We start from the raw sequence: 20,481 nt of genomic DNA on the forward strand, positions 1-20,481 counted from the left end.
TCAGGTTGAGGGGCTTGAGCTGAAAAGATCAACACGATACTGCGTCAAACTGTGTCGTTTGGGCATTTGTGCTGTCCCTCTATCCGTTCCTCAGACCTGCCGTCAAAAAGAAAGAAAAATATATGAAATAAATTTTTAGCTAAGATTACAGGGACATGCATTTGACCGCATTAAAATACAACACACGTTGGCCCAATCAGCCGAAGCCTGTGATTATTACTCAAGCTATAACGTGGAAACAGACAATGTCGGAGATTGAGAGATGACCTTACAGAGGTGTATAAAATCATGAGGGGTATCAATAGGGTGAACACACACAGTCTTTTCCCCAGGGCAGGGTATAAACTAGAGGAAAGAGGTTTATGGTGAGAGGTGAACAATCTAAAGGGAACCTGATGACATTTTCACACAGAGGGTGGTGCGTCTGTGGAATGAGCTGCCAGAGTAAGGGGTTGAGGCAAGTACAATAACACCATTTAAAAGACACTGGGATAGGTCCATGGATAGGAGGGGAACGCGCTGCCAGGGGTGGTGGTAGAGACAATCTCATGGTCAGCATGGACGAGTTGGGCCGAAGGGCCTGTTTCCCTACTGTAACACTCTGTGACTCTATAACTGACCCCATCTTCCTTCAGGAGGAGGATATTAGAGAATGTATGAAAATTATTTGATCCACTATCTGCTTGTTCTCAGTGTAATTGTTACATTTTGGTGACCAGTGAGAACATTGACCTCAAATCTATCACTGTTCCTGGGGAAATAAGAGCAGTGACTGACGGTGAGGGGTGATTTAGAGTAAGGAGGAAAGCTTCCTATGGCCTACACCTATTTCAGGGCTTAAAAAAGTAACACACCCTTTCCTCCCTGGTTCTGTTCAATTGGTATTTCACAATCTCATGTAACGGCAGGTCAGGTTTCCCAGCACAAGGCACAGCGATTCCAATAGAAACTCTGCATTAAGGACGAGAAAACAGACACACAGAAAATTGGAGTAGGCCACTCAGTCCTTTGAACTCCACTGTGGCTGATCAGCTTCCTCAATACCACATTCCAATTCGTTCTCCATACCACTTGATGCATTTTCATCCAGAAACTTGTTCTGATAGAAGTTTATAAAATTATTAAGGTGTAGCGGTTGCTACCGCGGAATAAAACAAGACTCTACTCAGAGGATTGCCAAACAGAACTGGTTTATTTACCCGCCTTGCGCGGGCCCTTTAAGGGAGAATGTTCCCGCCCAAATCAACCGGCAATTACGTAAATACTACGTCATCAGGACTTTCCCGCGCGCGGTTTCACCCCGTCGCTCGGAAAGACGAGTCCCTCCGCCATCTTGGGCCTCGTCACTCCGACGCCGCGCGACCCGACTGCCGAGCCGGTTCGTCCAACAAAACAGTGAGTCGCCACAAAGGCAAAGATAGAGTATACAGCCGGTATCTTTTCCATCAGGGTTGATGTGTCTTATACTAGAGGGCATGCACTTGAGGCGAGAGGGGGTCAGTTCACAAGAGATGTGTGGGGCAAGTTTATATATATATATATATATATATATATATATGAAGAGAGTGGTAGGTGCCCTTAATGTGCTGCCAGAGGTGTTGGTGGAGGCAGATACAATAGAAGCCTTTAAGAGGCTCTGAGGTGGGCACATGAATATGCATAGAATGGAGATATATGGACCATTTGCAGGCAGAAGGGATCAGTTGAATTCACCATTATTAACTAAATTAGTTCAGCACAACATCGTGGGCCGATGGGCCTGTTTCTGTGCTACACTGTTCTGTGTTCTAAGTTTGCCTCTTCCTTAAAAATTTTCAGCAACTTCGCCTCTACAGCCCTTTGTGGTAAAAATCCCACAGGTTCACCAACCCTTGGGTGAAGAAATTTCCCACCAGCATCCAAAACATCCTGCCCTGTTTCCCGAAGCTGTGGTCCCTCTCTCTGAACAATGCAGACAGGAGAGAGATTTGACCCTGTCTTAGCCATCAGAATTTTACGTTGCAATTGGATTCCACTCTCATTTTATCTAAGCTCTCGTGAACTTAAACTAGTCAATTTAATGTCTCTGGATACAGCAATCTATCGCAACCAACTTGCTCCTCAGACCTTCATGGTTTTCTTCATTTGGACTCAGGACTCGATCTTGGAATCAACTTTCTCACCCTCCACCTTCATGAAGAATTTTGTTTTGTTTTCACTCTTTCCCAAGGGACTTTGCACAACAGATTTGTTAATTCATCCTTTCTCATTAAGGGGTAGGGTTAGGGTCCAGGATGTTTTTTGTCTTCAGTTGGTTCTGTAATGCACTGGACCAAAAAACAGACACACAGGATTCCCGACTACAGTATTTTTGCTAATTTACTTTACCCAATCTAATTGTAGATCAAATTCTCCATTATTACAGTTATATTTTTATTCCACTGTCTAATTTTGTGTTTAATGCCATCCCCTACATCACCACTTGTATACACAACCCCACCAACATTTACCTCCCCTCTGTGTTCCTTGTCTCCACCCACACAGATTCCACATCAGGATTCTGCGAGCTGACGTCCTTCCTCAGTATTGAACTGGTTTCCTCTTTTACTGACAATCCTACTCCACCTCCCTTCCCTTTTTGCCTCTCCTTCCTGAACATCAAATGCCCCTGGATGTACCGTTCCCATCCATGGTCACCCTGTAGCCATATCTCCATCACGCAACTGTGTCAGATCCATTCACATCTACCTGTGTGATGAATGTTCCTACTTATTGTGCATTGAGACACAGTGTCGTTCGCCTCGTTAAACATTCTCATTCATCTTTGCATTATTTTGCTCTGTGACCGTTTGTTTATCGCTCTTGATTTCTCTGCCTTCCTGTCCTCTGTTTCAATCCTCCTTTCTACCTCCCTACCCAGGTTTCCATTCCCCCTTCCCTTCCAGTTTAAACACTCTCCAACATTGCGAACAAGTACCTCATGTGTACATAGTCCTCCTGCTTGAGTGTAACCCGTTCCACTTGGACAGATCCCACCTCCCCCAGATCCAGTTCCAATGCCTCAGGAATCGAAATCTTTCCCGCCTGGAATCTCTCCAGCCGTACACTTATCCCATCTCTTCCCTTGTTCCTATATACTCGGTAGCATGTGGCACAGCAAGTAATCCTCAGGTTACAGGCTGGTCTGCTATAACACGATAGTTATGTTCTGAAGAAACCTCGGGTTACAGAAAGTCACCTATAGCAGAACAGGCTGTAGATGCCTTCAAAGCACAGATTTAAACAGGGGCAACTCACAGTCCTGATGAAGGGTCTCGACTCGAAACGTCAAGTGTCCATTTCCCTCCATAGATGCTGCCTGACCCGCTGAGTTCCTCCAGCATTTTGTGAGTTGCTCCAGATTTCCAGCATCTCCAGTGTGTCTTGTGTCACAGATTTCAACAGGTGTTCCCAATTGTTCTATAACCAATGCGGCCCGCACAATTCAGATCGCGTTCCCAAATCCATCAACCGCGTTATGACCATTTCACGTTATGGAAACACATGTTGCAGCAGAGCTACCTGCACTCTGGGTCCTGCCTTTTAACTTAGCTCCTCACTCCTTAAATCCATACTGGGAGACTTCATCACTTTTTCCACCTCCGTCACTGGTCCCAACATGTACAACGACTGCTGCCTGTTCACCCTCCTGCTTCAGAACATCACAGACCAGCAATTCCACATCCCACAAACTTGTCACCGCAGAACAGGACTGGCAGCTTAACATTCCAGTGTCTGGAATCTTCAGACGTGACAGGGAGGGGTAGAAGAGGAGTTGGCATTACAGCATTGATTCAGTCATCCATTCCAGTGGTATTGAGGGAGGATATTCAGATAGAAACAGAGAAATCCTACAGTACAATTCAGGCCCTTCGGCCCACAATGCTGTGCTGAACATGTCCCTACCCTAGAAATTACTAGGCTTACCCATTGCCCTATATTTTACTCAGCTCCATTTACCTATCTAACAGTCTCTTGAAAGCCCCTATCGTTTCCGCCTCCACCACCGTTTCCGGCAGCCCATTCCACGCACTCACCACTCTCTGAGTAAAAGACTTACCCCTGACATCTCCTCTATATCTACTCCCCAGCACCTTAAACCTATGTCCTCTTGTGGCCACCAATTCAGTCCTGGGGAAAAGCCTCTACCCGATCAATGCCTCTCATCATCTTATATACATCTATCAGGTCCCCCCTCATCCTCCGTCTCTCCAAGGAGAAAAGGCCGAGTTCCCTCAACCTGCTTTCATAAGGCATGCTCCACATTCCAGGCAGCATCCTTGTAAATCTCCTCTGCACCCTCTCTATGGCTACCACAGCTTTCCTGTAGTGAGCTGACCAGAACTGAGCACAATACTCCAAGTGGGGTCTGACCAGGGACCTATATAGCTGCAACAATACCTCACGGCTCCTAAATTCAATTCCCCGACTGATGAAGGACAATACACCATATGCCTTCTTAACCACAGAGTCAACCTGTGCAGCCGCTTTGAGCGTCCTATGAACTCGGACCCCAATATCCCTCTGATCCTCCACACTGCCAAGATTCCTACTATTAATACTATATTCCGCCAACATATTTGACCTACTGTGGCGACTCACCGTTTAGTCGGGCGAACCGGCTCGGCAGTCGGGTCGCGCGGCGTCGGAGCGACGAGGCCCAAGATGGCGGCGGGTCGCGTCTTTCCCGAGCGACGGGGAGAACCCGTGCGCGGGAAAGTCTTGATGACGTAGTACTTACGTCATTGCCGGTTGCTTTGGGCGGGAACAGTCTCCCTTAAAGGGCCCGCGCAAGGCGGGAAAATAAACCAGTTCTTGTTCGACAATCCTCCGACTAGCGTCTTGTTTTATTTCGCGGTAGCAACCGCTACATTGGTGACCCCGACGGTCCAAACGGATTTTGGATTCACGCAATGGCCGACATCACAGCAGCCAACGCAGTGGCCCTCAAGCTGCCCACCTTTTGGTCACTTCGGCCCAGCGTCTGGTTTGACCAGGCCGAAGCACAATTCCACCTTTGGCAGATCACCTCCGACTCCATGAAGTACGACCATGTGGTTAGCTCTCTGGACCAAGAGACAGCTGCCCAGGTTGGGGACTTCATCCAGTCGCCTCCGGAGGAAGATAAGTACCCGGCTTTCAAAGACCTTTTCATTCGGACCTTCGGCATCTCCCGTCCTGAGCGCGCTGCCCGCCTGCTTCATCTGGATGGCCTGGGGGACAGATCCCAATCCGCCCTAATGAATGAGATGCTGGCATTGGCCGAGGGACACAAGCCATGCCTGATGTTCGAACAAGCCTTCCTCGAACAGCTCCCCGATGACATCCGCCTGTTGTTAGCTGACGCCGACTTCAGCAACCCCCATGAGGTGGCTGCCCGAGCAGATGTCCTGTGGAGGGCCAAGCGCGAGAGTGGCTCGTCCGTCAGTCAAATCACCAGGCCGCGAGCCCAACACCCGCCTCGTCCGGCCCCAGCAACCGAACAACCACACCCCAGGAACGCAGACGACGACACGGGTGACCAGCTATGCTTCTACCATCAGAGGTGGGGTGCGGAGGCCCGTTGATGCCGCCCACCCTGCAACTTCCAGGGAAACGCCAGGGCCAGCCGCCGCTGATGGCTACGGTGGCTGGCCGCCGACAGAGCCTCCTAATCGTTCAGGACAAGAAATCTGGACGGCGTTTCCTTGTTGATACTGGAGTGGAGGTCAGTACTTTGCCCCCGATAGGCCATGACACTCGTAACAGGCCACCCGGTCCTCTACTCAATGCCACCAATGGTACAACGATACGGTCTTTCGGCACCCATACACTTCAATTACAATTCGGCGGCAGCCGTTTTACCTGGACCTTCACCCTTGCCACGGTCACCCGAACACTCCTCGGAGCTGATTTCCTTCGGGCCCACAACCTGTTAGTCGATCTGCGAGGGAAGCAGTTAGTCCACTCTAGCACCTTCCAGACCTATCCCCTGGGATAGATCAGCACACCAGCCCCGTGCCTGGACTCCATTTCCCTTTCTGGCGACGATTTCGCCAAGCTCCTAGCCGAATTCCCAACAATTTTGTCCACCTTCGTTTACGAATTCTAGGCCCAAACAAGGGGTACGACACCACATCATTACTACAGGACCACCCCTTCAAGCCTGAGCACGACGATTACCTCCAGACAAGCTCCGCCTGGCAAAGGAAGAGTTCCATCACATGGAGGAGTTGGGGATTGTTCGCAGGTCAGACAGCCCCTGGGCCTCCCCCCTGCACATGGTCCCCAAAGCCACCGGAGGGTGGAGGCCCTGCGGCGACTACCGCAGGCTGAATGACGCTTCCACCCCGGACCGCTATCCCATCCCTCACATCCAGGACTTCGCTGCGAACGTACACGGGGCCCGCATCTTTCCCAAAGTGGACCTCGTTCGGGGATACCACCAAATCCCGGTCCATCCGGATGACGTCCTCAAGACTGCGATTATCAACCCATTCGGCCTGTTCGAATTCCTTCGGATGCCGTTCAGCCTTAAGATCGCCGCGAAGACCTTCCAGCGGCTGATGGACGCGGTAGGCCGAGACCTGGACTTCGTGTTCATTTACTTAGACGACATACTGATCGCCAGCCGTAACCGCCAGGAACACCTTTCCCACCTCCGCCAGCTGTATTCCCGCCTCCGCGATTTCGGCCTCACGATCAACCCGTACAAGTGCCAATTCGGACTTGACTATCGATTTCCTCGGCCACAAAATCACCAGCGACGGGGCAACACCCCTACCCGCCAAGGTGGACGCTATCTGCCATTTTGCCCGCCCCGACACAGTCAAAGGCCTACAGGAATTCCTTGGGATGGTCAACTTTTACCATAGGTTCATCCCTGCAGCAGCCCGTATCATGCGCCCTCTGTTCTCGCTGCTGGCTGGTAAGGGCAAGGACATCCCCTGGACTGACGAGGCTGCGGCTGCTTTTGTTAAGGCCAAAGACGCCCTGGCAGACGCCACGATGCTTGTACACCCCAGGACTGACGTCCCGACTGCCCTCACGGTAGACGCGTCCAACACCGCGGTGGGTGGGGTTCTGGAGCAGCTTCTCGAAGGCCGCTGGCAACCCTTGGCATTTTTCAGCAAGCACCTTAGACCTCCTTTAACTGAAGTACAGCGCTTTTGATCGGGAACTTCTATCACTGTGTCTGGCGGTCCGTCATTTCCGATACTTTCTAGGAGGCAGGCCTTTCACCGCTTTCACCGATCATAAGCCTCTGTCCTTTGCCTTCTCCAAAGTCTCCGATCCCTGGTCAGCTCGTCAGCAGAGACATTTATGCTACATTTCCGAATTCACAACTGACATCCAACATGTCTCCGGAAAGGATAATGTGGTTGCTGATGCACTTTCCAGACCAACCATCCACAACCTATCCTTGGGTGTCGACTACACGGCCCTAGCTGACGCACAGCAAGCCGACGACGAACTGCCCAGCTACAGAAACGCAGTCTCGGGTCTGCAGCTCCGAGATTTCTTGGTTGGTCCAGGTCAGCGGACCCTACTTTGCGACATTGCGACTGGGCAGCCCCGCCCTATAGTCCCTGCAGCCTGATGGAGACGCGTTTTTGACTCGGTACATGGGTTGGCGCACCCGTCCATCAGATCTACTGTCCGACTGGTCGCCAGCAAGTTTGTCTGGCATGGCCTGCACAAACAGGTCAGTTAGTGGGCCAGGACTTGTCCGCACTGCCAGACGTCAAAAATCCAGCGACACACCAAGGTCCCACACAGCAGTTTGTGCCTACCCGTAGGAGGTTAGACCACATACACGTCGACCTCGTGGGCCCTCTGCCGGTTTCAAGAGGAGCCCGGTACCTCCTTACCGTCGTGGACCGGTTCACTAGGTGGCCTGAGGCAACCCCCCTGACTGACATCACAACTGATTCCTGCGCCCGGGCGCTGCTCACAACTTGGGTCTCACGTTTTGGTGTTCCGGCCCACATCACTTCAGACAGAGGCACCCAATTCACTTCCAGTCTCTGGGCTGCATTAGCGAACCTGCTAGGGACGCAGCTGCACACCACCACGGCCTACCATCCTCAATCAAACGGGTTGGTGGAACGTTTTCACCGCCATCTGATTCAGCCTTGGTGGCCCTCCTGAAGGGTCCTAACTGGGTTGACGAACTGCCTCGGGTCCTGCTCGGCATACGCACTGCCCCCAAAGAAGACCTCCGCACTTCGTCAGCTGAGCTTGTGTACGGGGTGCCCCTAGTTGTCCCCGGGGATTTCATACCTGCCCTTCGGGACCAAGGGGAACAACCCCCAGCAGTCCTACAAAGACTGCGCGAGAAGCTTGGCAACTTGGCCCCGATTCCCACCTCACGGCACGGTCAAGCGCCATCCTGCCAGCCCACGGAACTACGGGACTGTAAGTTTGTTTTCGTTCTCAAAGGCACACCTCGGGCGCCTTTGCAACGACCATATGAGGAACCGTTCCGAGTCATACGGAATAATGGATCCATCTTTATTTTGGACATTGGAGGCAGGGAACAGGTTTTCACGGCAGACCGCCTCAAACCGGCCCATTTGGATCTGCAACAACCTGTCGAGGTTGCAACGCTGCGACACAGAGGCCGGCCCCCTAAGCGGCAGCTGGCACAGCCCGCGGATTTTGGGGACTGTATCGCCGGCTCTGGGGGTGGGGGGGGGTTTGTGTAGCGACTCACCGTTTAGTCGGGCGAACCGGCTCGGCAGTCGGGTCGCGCGGCGTCGGAGCGACGAGGCCCAAGATGGCGGCGGGCCTCGTCTTCCCCGAGCGACGGGGAGAACCCGCGCGCGGGAAAGTCTTGATGACGTAGTACTTACGTCATTGCCGGTTGCTTTGGGCCGGAACATTCTCCCTTAAAGGGCCCGCGCAAGGCGGGAAAATAAACCACTTCTTGTTCGACAATCCTCCGAATAGCGTCTTGTTTTATTTTGCGGTAGCAACCGCTACACTACCAAAATGAACCACTTCACACTTATCTGGGTTGAACTGTATCTGCCACTTCTCAGCCCAACTCTGCATCCTATCTATGTCCCTCTGTAACCTCTGACAGCCCTCCAAACTATCCACAACACCCCCAACCTTCGTGTTATCCGCAAACGTACTAACCTTCCCCTCCACTTCCTCATCCAGGTAGACAAGTATCAACAAGTATTGTTCCTCTTCACTTCTTGCACATTTTCCCTCATGGTCTGACATGAATTAGTTATTCTCCAATCTTCATATCTGCATAGCTTCACATCTGATGTCAATATCAGCTGCCCTGAAAGATCGAGCAGTCTCTATGGAGGGTGCTCCAGTGTTCTCCACTCTCAGTTCAAGTAGATTCCCAGAAGCCAGAACCTCCGACATTATTAAGTTGGTCAATCAACGAACCTCTCAGGAATTCTTAAGAGAAACAAATCAGGATGCAAGAAGCATTTTAAAACGCAAACAGCATTCCCGTCTTTTTTGTTTTCTTGAGATGCATTAACCCAGAAAAGTGGAGGACATTTGATCATTGGAGCTATCTCTTTAAAGAGGGAAGGTTCTGCTGGTTACCCAGCCTCTTGAATCACTATCATGGTTAGCACTTTTCTCCCTTTTTCTCGACACTCACTCAGTTGAAGACTGAAGCGCAGGGTCCTAAGGCCCTGCCCTCCTTCTGGCATCCTCCTGGTAATTTACAGTCATTGGAAAACAAGATTGAGGAGCTCAGAGCGAGATTGCTTAATCAGAGGGACATGAGGGACTGCTGTGTACTTTGTTTCACAGAAACATGGCTCACTCCCAACTCTCCTGACACAGTGCTCCAGCCTGAGGGCTTGTCCATCCACCGCATGGACCAGATGACAGCGTCGGGTAAGAGAAAAGGCAGCAGTGTCTGCTTTATGATAAACTCGTCGTGGTGCACTGACGTGGGGGTCTTGTCCCATTCCTGCTCCCCCGACCTGGAACATCTGGCAGTGAAGTGACAACTGTTCTACCTTCCGTGGGAGTTCTCTACCGTCATCCTGACTGCAGTCTACATCTCACTTCAGGCAGACATCAAGCTGGCACTTGAAGAACTGAGTGCTGTAATCAATGAGTGGGAACGGGCGTACCCCGACGCCTGTCACATCGTGGCGGGAGACTTTAATCAGGTGAGCTTGAAGAAGGCTCTGCCAAACTACTATCAACACATCACCTGCAACACTAGAGGACTCAACACACTCGACCACTGCTGTACCACCATCAAGAACGCCGACCGCTCCATCCATCGCCCGCACTTTGGTAAATCCGACCACCTGGCTGTGCTTCTTCTGCCTGCATACAGACAGAGACTGAAGAGCGCGGCACCGGTGAAGAGGACGATGAATAGTTGGACGGCAGAGGAGGAGGAGTGAATTCGGGATTGCTTCAAGTCGGTGGACTGGACCATGTTGGAGGATTCGTCAGTGGACATAAATGAATCTGCCACCGTCGTCACTGACTTCATAAGGACATGTGTGGATGAGTGTGGACCCTCAAAAACATTCTGAGTCTTCCCCAACCAGAAGCCCTGGATGAACCAGGAGATTTGTAATCTGCTGAGGACTAGATCTGTGATGTTTAGGGCTGGCGATCCAGAGTCATATAAGAAGTCCAGGTACGACGTCCGGTCAGCCATTGTGAAAACAAACATAATTTTGGACTAAACTGGAATCACAAATGGACGCTCGACAGCTGTGGCGGGGCTTGCACAATATAACTTCTTACAAGGTGAGATCAGGCAGCATAAGTGGGAACGACCCATAACTCCCGGATGAGCTCAATGCCTTTTATGCGCGATTTGATAGGGAGAACTATGACACACCCACACGAGCCCCCACATCTCCGGTTGACCCTGTAATCTCAGTCTCTGAGTCCAACATCTGGGCATCCTTCATGAAGGTGAATCCGTGAAGACCGCCTGGTCCGGACGGCATACCTGGCCAAGTACCGGAGATCTGTGCGGATAAACTGGCTGGAGTGTTTACGGACATATTCAACCTGCCGCTTCTGTTGTCTGGGGTTCCCATCTGCTTGAAAAAGTCACTTATTGTACCGGTGCCCACGAAGAGTGTGGTGACTTACCTCACTGACTACAGTCCGGTGTGCTCAAATCAACTGTATTGAAGTGATTTGAGAGGTTGGTCATGGCGCATTTCAATATCCTGCCTCAGAGATTGCCTGGATCTGCTTCAATTTGGCGACCACCAGAACAGATCTACAGCAGATGTGATTCCTCTGGCTCTTCACTCTGCTCTGGACCATCTGGACAACAGGAACACATACGTCAGGCTGCTGTTCATCGACTACAGCTCGGTGTTCAACAGAATCGTCCCATCCAAACTCATCAACAAGCTTTAAGACCTGGGCCTCTGTGCCTCCCTCTGCAACTGGATACTCGACTTTCTCATCGGCAGACCTCAGTCAGTGAGGATTGGTAACAACATCTCCTCCTCGCTGACCATCAACACAGGTGCACCTCAAGGATGTGTGCTTCGCCCCTTGCCCTACTCTCTGTACACACATGACTGTGTGGCTAAGCACAGCTCCATATACAAACTCGCTGACGACAGCACTGTTGTTGGACGAATCACATGTGGTGATGAGTCAGCTGACCGGAGCGAGATAGGACACCTGGTTGAGAGGTGCCGCAACAACAACCTCTCACTCAACGTCAGTAAAACTAAAGAGCCAATTGTTGCCTTCAGGAAGGGAAAGGAGGGTGAACATGCACCAGTCCACACTGGGGGATTGGCAGCGGAGAGAGTCAGTAGCTTTAAAATCCTGAGCGTTAAAATACTAGATGAGCTGTCTTGGGCCCTCAACATAGATGCAATCACAAGGAAAATGAGCCAGTTTCTTTACTTTCTTAGAATGTTAAGGAGGTTCAACTTGTCTGCGAACACTCTAACAAACCTCTGCAGATGTACTGCTGAAAGTATCCTCACTGGTTGCATTGTGGTCCGAAAGGCAATTTGAATGCGAAGGAACGTAAGAAGCTGCAGAGAGTAGTGGATTGTGCCCAGTACATCACGGGCACGTCCCTCCCCACCATCGGGAGTATCTACAGCAGGTGCTGCCTCAAGAAGGCAACATTCATCATCAAATATCCCAACCATCTGGGCCATGCCATCTTCTTGCAGCTGCCATCAGGGAGGAGATACAGAATCCTTAAGTCCCACAGCACCAGGTCCAAGAACAGTCACTTCCCTTCATCCATTCACTTCTTGAACCAGCTGACACAATCCTAATTACCAGAGTTTACCAACACTGAACATTTTCCTCACTTTGCAATGAATTTGAATTTTCCCTTTTTGTTCGAATTGGTTTTTTGTAAAGATTGTTCAATTTATGTTATTCTTTTGAATGCTGCTTCTGTGATGCTCTGTGCCTGTGATACAGCTGCAGGTCTGTTTCTCGTTGCACCTGTGCACATCAGAATACACTTGAATTTGACTTTGACTGATCATTCCACAAATTAAATCCAATGTGTCTGTTCATTTGTGAATGCCAAAAACACCTTTATCCAGGGTGCCGTGTTCAATGGGCTCAGGACAGCTTTCACCCGTTACATCCACCCTTCAAGACGTTCCTTATTTTTCTTGGAAGAAATGGAAGCAGCATCACACATTCTGTGCAATTATTCATCAAATAATTATTGGCATCAACTGTACTGCTTTACGTTGCCTGTTTCAATGAATGTAATAAGCATGAAAAACAAAGATTCCTCCTGATCTGCTCCCTGGTGACTGATGTCGGGTATAAATATAACAGACTGTGAATGCAGTGTATTGTGTGCTTAAAGCTTTCAACAGCAATGCACATAGTTCCACAAATCTTGGGGTTGGCCATTTGCTATTCCATCATTGCAGTCATCGGCATTCCTGGTAAAGTATTGGTGTTTTTTATCAATCTACAAATTGGAGTCTTTGCTGCTTCACCAGTATCGTTAATCCCCTTAAATTGTTTTCTCCCATTGGTTGTACCAGTTTCATTGAATATTTTATTGCTTTTACATTTTATTTCTTCATAGTACATTTTATCACAAATAGTGGGAGAGTTTCTTCTTTACAGCTTCTCGTCTCATCTGGTTTTGATACCTAATTATATCATCTCTTATCTTGATAGTAAACACACAACAGTAATGGAAGCAATTTCTTTCATATTGGCACTTGTATGAACAGTTTCAAACAAATTTTTGAAACCAAATTAACATTAAGGAGTTTAAAAATGACATGTAGTGTTCAGAAAACAACATGAGAATATTTAAATAGCGGAACTGAGGATCCAGGAAGTCGGTAAGTGTAGGATGGGTATTTGAACTGGAGATTTTGTGATTCAATGTACTGGCTGCAGAGAAGTGACAAAAGTGAATTTGTGAAGAATGCAATGTGGAAGATTTTAGATCAAATAAGTGGAGCAAGAGTTCATGGCGCAATAGTGCTGGATATTGGTATTCTTGGTGAAAGAGAAAAATTGTGGTGTATCTTAAACTACCTGTAGATTGGACAAAACACATCACCAGTGGTGCATGTGGGGAGGGAGCGGAGTGAAATACAGAATTGGTTTGGTGGATGAAGACGTGCATGTAAAAGGGACATCTGAGGGAGCGCAGCTTTGCAACTTTGATCTTTGACTGAACGGAGTTATGAAGATTTACACTGTTGGGCCAGTTGGTGCACTGTCTCTGTGCCAGTGGAAAAAGCCTCATCCCACTTTTTAGCACCATGTCTATAGCGCTCTTCAAATACACATCCAAATGTGGTTTAAATATGCATATATCGCTTTCAGAAAGTGAGTTCCAAACATCCATCTGGGTGTCTTCACAAGAGGAGGCGTCGATGGCATTGTTGTACCAGAGGGAGAAATATTGGATGGGGTGAAATTAATAGAAAAAGAAGCTTTTTTCAGTGTTTTCAGTGATCTGGATGATGAACAACATGAAAATCAGTGGTGTTGAAGTTCTCAGTGGAAGATAACGTTCTTGCTCTGGATGTCTTCCACAGAGACTGACTCTCTGGTAAGATCCAAACTTAAATATGTCACAATATTACAGAGCAGTTAATCACCTGATGGAAATCTGAGTGGGATAACTGTCTGTCAACTCAGTTTCAAGTGTCAAAGCAATAAATGTTATACTGAATGCCATCAGGTACGATATTATCTGAGTTCCAATGTTTCTTCTTTGTCACACATGCAAATTCAAACACACACCGCACACCACACCACCTACAAATTATACGCCCCACACACAAAATACACACCACATAAAAACCACACTCATCACCCAGACAAAATACACACCACACTCACACCAGACATAAACACACACACACACACACACACACACACACAATCACTAACACACACTCACTCCCTCTGTCTTCTTCTATTGCAGCTAACTTGGCCGTGATTGGGGTAATGTTCCGCAGACGATGCAGTCTCTCCAGATGTATCACTGTCTACCTGCTGTCGATGGCGGTGACGGATCTGCTGGTCATTATCACGGGTGTGATATTGAACCAGATTTATCCCATGACTTATCCACCCAATTTCCTGACCATCACTCCAACCTGCAATGTGAATCTCATGCTAGTTTTCGCTGCAAGAGACTGCTCCGTCTGGGTGACGGTGATGTTCACCTTTTGTCCCTTTGTGGGTATTTGCTGCCAAAAATAGAAAATGAAATATTGCACAGAGCAAACAGCGGCTGTGGTGATCGGAACGGTTACTGCCCTGAGCTGTTTCAGAAATGGATTTCATTATTTTGTATATGAACCTCTGCACAAAAACGAGCCCTCACTTTGCAAAATTAAGTCAGCATTTTATACGTCACCTGGCTGGATAGTATTTGACTGGATCGACAGCATTTTAACCCCTTGTCTGCCATTTGTTCTGGTTTTGCTGTTCAATTTCCTCACTGTCAGGCACATTTTAAGGGACATTACAATTTGCAGGAGACTCCAGGGTGGTGGGAACAGTGAGAGACAGAGCGATCCGGAGATGGACAGCCGCAGGAAGTCTATTGTCCTGCTCCTCAGTATCTCGGGTATCTTCAAACTCTTAAGGCTACTGGAAGTGGTAACCTTCCTCCATATTCGCATTGCCGACATCACTTACTTCCCAGGTTCAAATTTAAATGACTTAATTTTTTCCTTGCAAGAAAGCCGGTACGCGCTTCAGTTCTTGTGTTCCTGCGTGAACCCATTTATTTATGCAGGGACACAGAGTAAGATCAGAGACGAGATAAAGCTGGGGCTGAAATATCCACTGACTCTCATTAATAAATTACTAAAATAAACAATGTTTGTTCTTTGGGAACAGTTTATGTTGCAAACCGCCCTCATCTTGTTCTCTATCATCTCACCTGCTCAGTCATGGAGCTTTACAGTGAGAAAACAGGCCCTTCAACCCAACTCGTCTGTGCTGACCGAGTTTCCCAACTGAGCCCGTCCCATTTGCCTGCCTGTAGACCATCTCCCTCTCAACATTTCCTACCGATGGACCTGTCCAAATGTCTTTTTAACACTGCAATTGTTCCCACCTCTACCGCTTCCTCTGGCAGCCTGTTCCACACACTCACCAACCTCTGTCCTCACTCTTGGGTCCACGCTGGGTTGTGATGGCGCCTTGCTCCTTCCTGCTTTATGTTCATCTTGTTCTCTACCATCTCACCTGCTCAGCCATGGAGCCACAGAGTTACACAGCACGGAAACAGGCCCTTCGGCGCACTAACTCCATGCCGACCATCAAGCCCCCATTTACACTGATTCCTATTTTATTCTCCCCACATTCTCATCATCTCCCCCCACATTATACCACTCACCAACACACTGGGTGCAATTTACAGCAGCCACTAAACCTACCAACCACACATCTTTGGGAGGAAACCCATGCGGTCACAGTGAGAACGTGCAAACTCCACACCGACAGCACCGGAGGTCAGGATCGAACCTTGGTCTTTGAAGCTGAGAGGCAGCAGCACTACCTGCTGCCCCACCGCGCCGTTCTACTGCAACATGTTAGATGAATTAGAAGTACAAAGACGGGCTGGTCAACTGGACATTTACAGGTCTGGCCACAAGGAAGAGAGCTGAATATCCCTGAGTGTTTATTGGTGTTATAGAGCGGCTGTCAGATTCACCAATAGGAAGGAGCAGGTTTGGACTGATAACACAACCATTGGTAGGATCTACATGAGGCACGGCCGAGAGTAGTGGACTCTGCAGAGAGTACAACATCACGGGCACTTCCATCCCCACCATCGGTGGCATCGACAGGAGACGCTGCCTCAAGAAGGCAACATCCATCATCAAAGATCCTCACCATCCGGGCCGTGCCATCTTTTCGCAGCTACCATCGGGCAGGAGGTACAGAAGTCTGCAGTCCCACACCACCAGGTTAAAGAACAGCTACTTCCCTTCAACCATTCAGTTCTTCAACAACCAGCACAGTGCTGATCACTGAAGTTTACCAACGCCATGAACAATTCCATCACTTTGCACTGAAATGGACTTTGTTTTTTTATTCTAATTGTGTACTTCCTTGTTAAAAATATGCATAATTTCTGTTTAATTTACATGTTTTCTTGTGAATGCTGCTTATATGATGTTATTTGCCTGTGATGCTGCTGCAAGTAAGTTTTTCATTGCCCCTGTGCACACACCGACTTATGCACATGACAATAAACTCCACTTGATGTTGACATGAACCCATTTGATCACACCCTATCAGAGATATTCCCTTTGTCCCATCCATCCCACAGCCCACCTTCTCTGCAACTTCACTTTTTTTTCTCTCTTTCCCATTTCTAAGGATGTTCAACCTGAAACGTTAAGTCTGCTTCCCTCTCCACAGATGCTGCCTAACCTGCTGAGTGTTTCCAGCATTTTCTATTCTTGTTTCAGATTTCCCGCATCTGCAGCTATTTGATTGAGTCGACTGGTCCTGAGTTCTGTGGAGCTCAGAAGAACAGGAGGAGTTTGCTTTGCACTGCAGCCTGCTAAAGCTTTTAAACATGACATGCTGGATGCAGGAAGGTTGTTTCCTCTGGATGAAGATTCTCGCAATAAGTGTTCAACCTTGTTAGGGATTATGTTGGCATTATGAAGTTGTGGGTAGCATATTTATGGACGGATTAAAATGAGAACTAGTCTTCAGGAAATAAAACCTGTTCACAATAGAACTTCAGCTGATACGTTCAGGCTATTGAAACCAATCACTGGGTGTGGGACATTCTGGTTCTGTCCCATTGAAACTATGCAGGGGAAGACAACAGATGAATGGTCATGTAAATTAGTGCTCATTGAGAAATAAGAATTAGATCAGGAAGGTCATTTTGTGCAATCTTTATATCAGCACATTGTTAAAGGCATCTCCCTGCCACTTAATGCACAGTTCAGGACGGGTCTGTTTTGTCACTTAATATTCTGCCTGGTTGTATATTCATGGATCCATCCCTCAACATAGTAACAGAAAGGATATTTTGGGTGTCTGGAGTTTGTGCTCGGAAGCTTTTGGAACAGACACCAGTACTGAATATTCAAAGCGATTCTGCTGGTTGAGATGCGCTACCATTGTAAATATGTATTCTGCAAATTTACCTGAGAATATTCGAAGTGGAGTGGACGAGTGTTAGATTGGAGCACTTGAGGTTTTGGCTCTAGAGGCTTCGGTGAGAGGAGGCAGAGGCTAAGGTAAATCTCTGGTAAGTTTCTTTCATTCTTTGTTTTTTCCTTAAGTGCCAGGCTCGAGTAGTTTGAATGGATCTGGGGTCAGTGGTATCTTCATCTTGTGAGATGTGGGAGTTCTGGGAGACCCCCAGTCTCCCTGTTAACTACATCTACACGAGGTGCATCCAGATGTAGCTCCTTACAGACCGTGTTAGGGAACTGGAGCTGCAGCTGTATGACCTTCAGCTCCTACGGGAGAATGAGGAGTTCACAGATCAGAGCTACAGGGAGGCAGTTACTCCAAAGCTGCAGGAGGCAGGTAGCTGGGTGACTGTCAGGAGAAGGAAGGAGAATAGGCAGGTTGTGCAGAGTACCCCTGTGGCTGTTCCCCTGAATAACAGGTATACCGCTTTAGATACTTCTCTGTGGGGTGGGGGGGGGGGGATGGGGGGGGAAACGAACTACCAGGGAAAAGCTGCAGTGACCAGGTCTCTGGCGCTGAGCCTGGTTGTGTGGCTCAGAAGGGAAGTGGGGAGAAGAGGAACGTGGTAGTGATAGGGAATTCAATAATAAGGGGTCAGACAGGACATACTGTGGACATGAAAGATTCCAGGATGGTATGTTGCCTCTTGGGTGCCGGGGTCAGGGACATCTCAGACCAGCTCCACAGCATTCTGAAGGGGGAGTGTGAACAGCCAGAGGTCGTGGTACATGTTGGTACCAGTGACATAGGTAGGAAGAGAGATGAGGTCCTGAAAGTGAATATCGGGATCTGGATGGGAAGCTGAGAAGCTGGAGCTCAGGGGCAGTGATCTCTGGGTTGGTGCCAGTGCTGCGCGCCATCAGGGTAAGAATAGGATGATTTGGCAAATGAATGCGTGGCTGAGGAGTTGGTGCAGGGGTTCAGATTTGTTGATCATTGGGATCTCTTCTGTGGAACGTACGACCTGTACAAAAGGGACGGGTTACACCTGAACTAGAGGGGACCAATATTATTGCGGGCAGGTTTACTCGAGCTGTTGGGGAGGGTTTAAACTTGTTTGGCAGTTTAGTGGGAACCTTAGTGATAGGTCAGAGGTTGGTGCATTTAGTGTACAAGTAGATGCAGAGTGTAGAGAGACTGTTAGGAAGGATAGGCGGTCGAAAGGGCAATATTGCAATCAGTTGGATGGGCTGAAGTGTGTCTACTTTAATGCGCTAAGTATCAGGAACAAGGCTGATGAACTTAGAGCATGGGCAAATACGTGGAACTATGACGTGGTGGCCATTACAGAGACTTGGCTGTTCCAAGGGCAGGAGTGGCTGCTGGATGTTCCAGGCTTCAGGTGTTTCAAAAGGGACAGGGACGAGGTAAAAGAGGTGGGGGAGTGGCTTTGCTGATCAGGGACAGTGTCACAGCTGCAGAAAGTGAGGGTGTCATGGAGGAATCGTCTACTGAGTCAGTGTGGGTTGAAGTCAGAAACAGGAAGGGAGCGTTCACTCTATTGGGAGTTTTCTACAGACCCCCCAGTAGCAGCAGAGACACTGAGGAGCAGTGATAGAGCTGGGCAGAGAAGTAGCAGATGGAGTTCAACCCGGTAAAGTGTGAAGTGACACATTTTGGAAGATTGAATTTGAAGGCAGAATATAAGGTTAATGGGATGGCCTTTAGCAGTGTAGAGGAACAGAAGGATCTTGGGGTCCATTTCCATAGATCCCTCAAGGTTGCCGTGCAGGTCGACAGGGTTGTTAAGAAGGCACGTGGTGTGTTGGCCTTCACTCGCTGGGGTATTGAGTTCAAGAGCCGTGAGGTAATGTTGAAGCTCTATAAAACTCCGGTTAGACCACACGTGGAGTATTGTGTTCAGTTCTGGTCACCTCATTACAGCAAGGATGTGGAAACATTCGAGAGGGTGCAGAAATACACCAGGATGCTGCCTGGATTGGAGAGCATGTCTTAAACGGATAGGTTGAGCAAGCTCGGGCTTTTCTCTTTGAAGCGAAGGAGGATGAGAGGTGACTGGATAGAGGTGCACAAGATGATCGGAACCATAGATTGAGTGGACAGTCAGAGACTTTTTTCCCAGGGCGACAATGGATAACATGAGGGGACATAATTTTAAGGTGATTGGAGAAAGGTATAAGGGTGTTGTCAGGGGTAAGTTTTTTACACAGAGAGTGGTGAATGCATGGAACTGCCGGCAGAGGTGGTGGGGGCAGATACATGAGGGACATTTAAAAGACTCTTAGATAGCCACATGAATGATAGAAAAATGAATGGCTATGCGGAAGGAAGGGTTAGTTAGATGTAAGAGCAGGAAAAAATGTCAGCAAAACATCATGGGCATAAGGGCCTGTACTGTGCTGTAATGTTCTATGTTCTATGTTAAAGTTAAGTGGTTGTAGCGATTGAAATGGTTGTAAATAGTTTGTTGTTATCGTTCTGTTTAAATTGTGTAAAAAGTTGTGTCAGGGGAGTGAGATTCTCTTTCCAGAAAATCTGCTGTGTGAATAGAGACTTCCGCGTGTCTGAGTTCAGTCAGTCACTACATTTGGGGGCTCATCCAGGATATGTTCGTGACACACTACGTGGCTCATTACTTCAGCAGTGAGAGGGGTTCAGTATTTTTAGGTATAGCACCCATGGATCTGTTCAGGCCAATGATCATGGGAATCACGAAGTATTAAAGAACACAGCAGAAAGCTGAACTGGTAGATATAAATGTGTTGTGTATGCCTGTGCAAGGGACCAGCTGTCAGACAGTATTGGGTAGTTGGTGAGACAGTGTTGTAAGAAAGGTTCTTTGAG

Source organism: Pristis pectinata, chromosome 35 (assembly GCF_009764475.1).
Source record: "Pristis pectinata isolate sPriPec2 chromosome 35, sPriPec2.1.pri, whole genome shotgun sequence".
NCBI lineage: Eukaryota > Metazoa > Chordata > Chondrichthyes > Rhinopristiformes > Pristidae > Pristis > Pristis pectinata.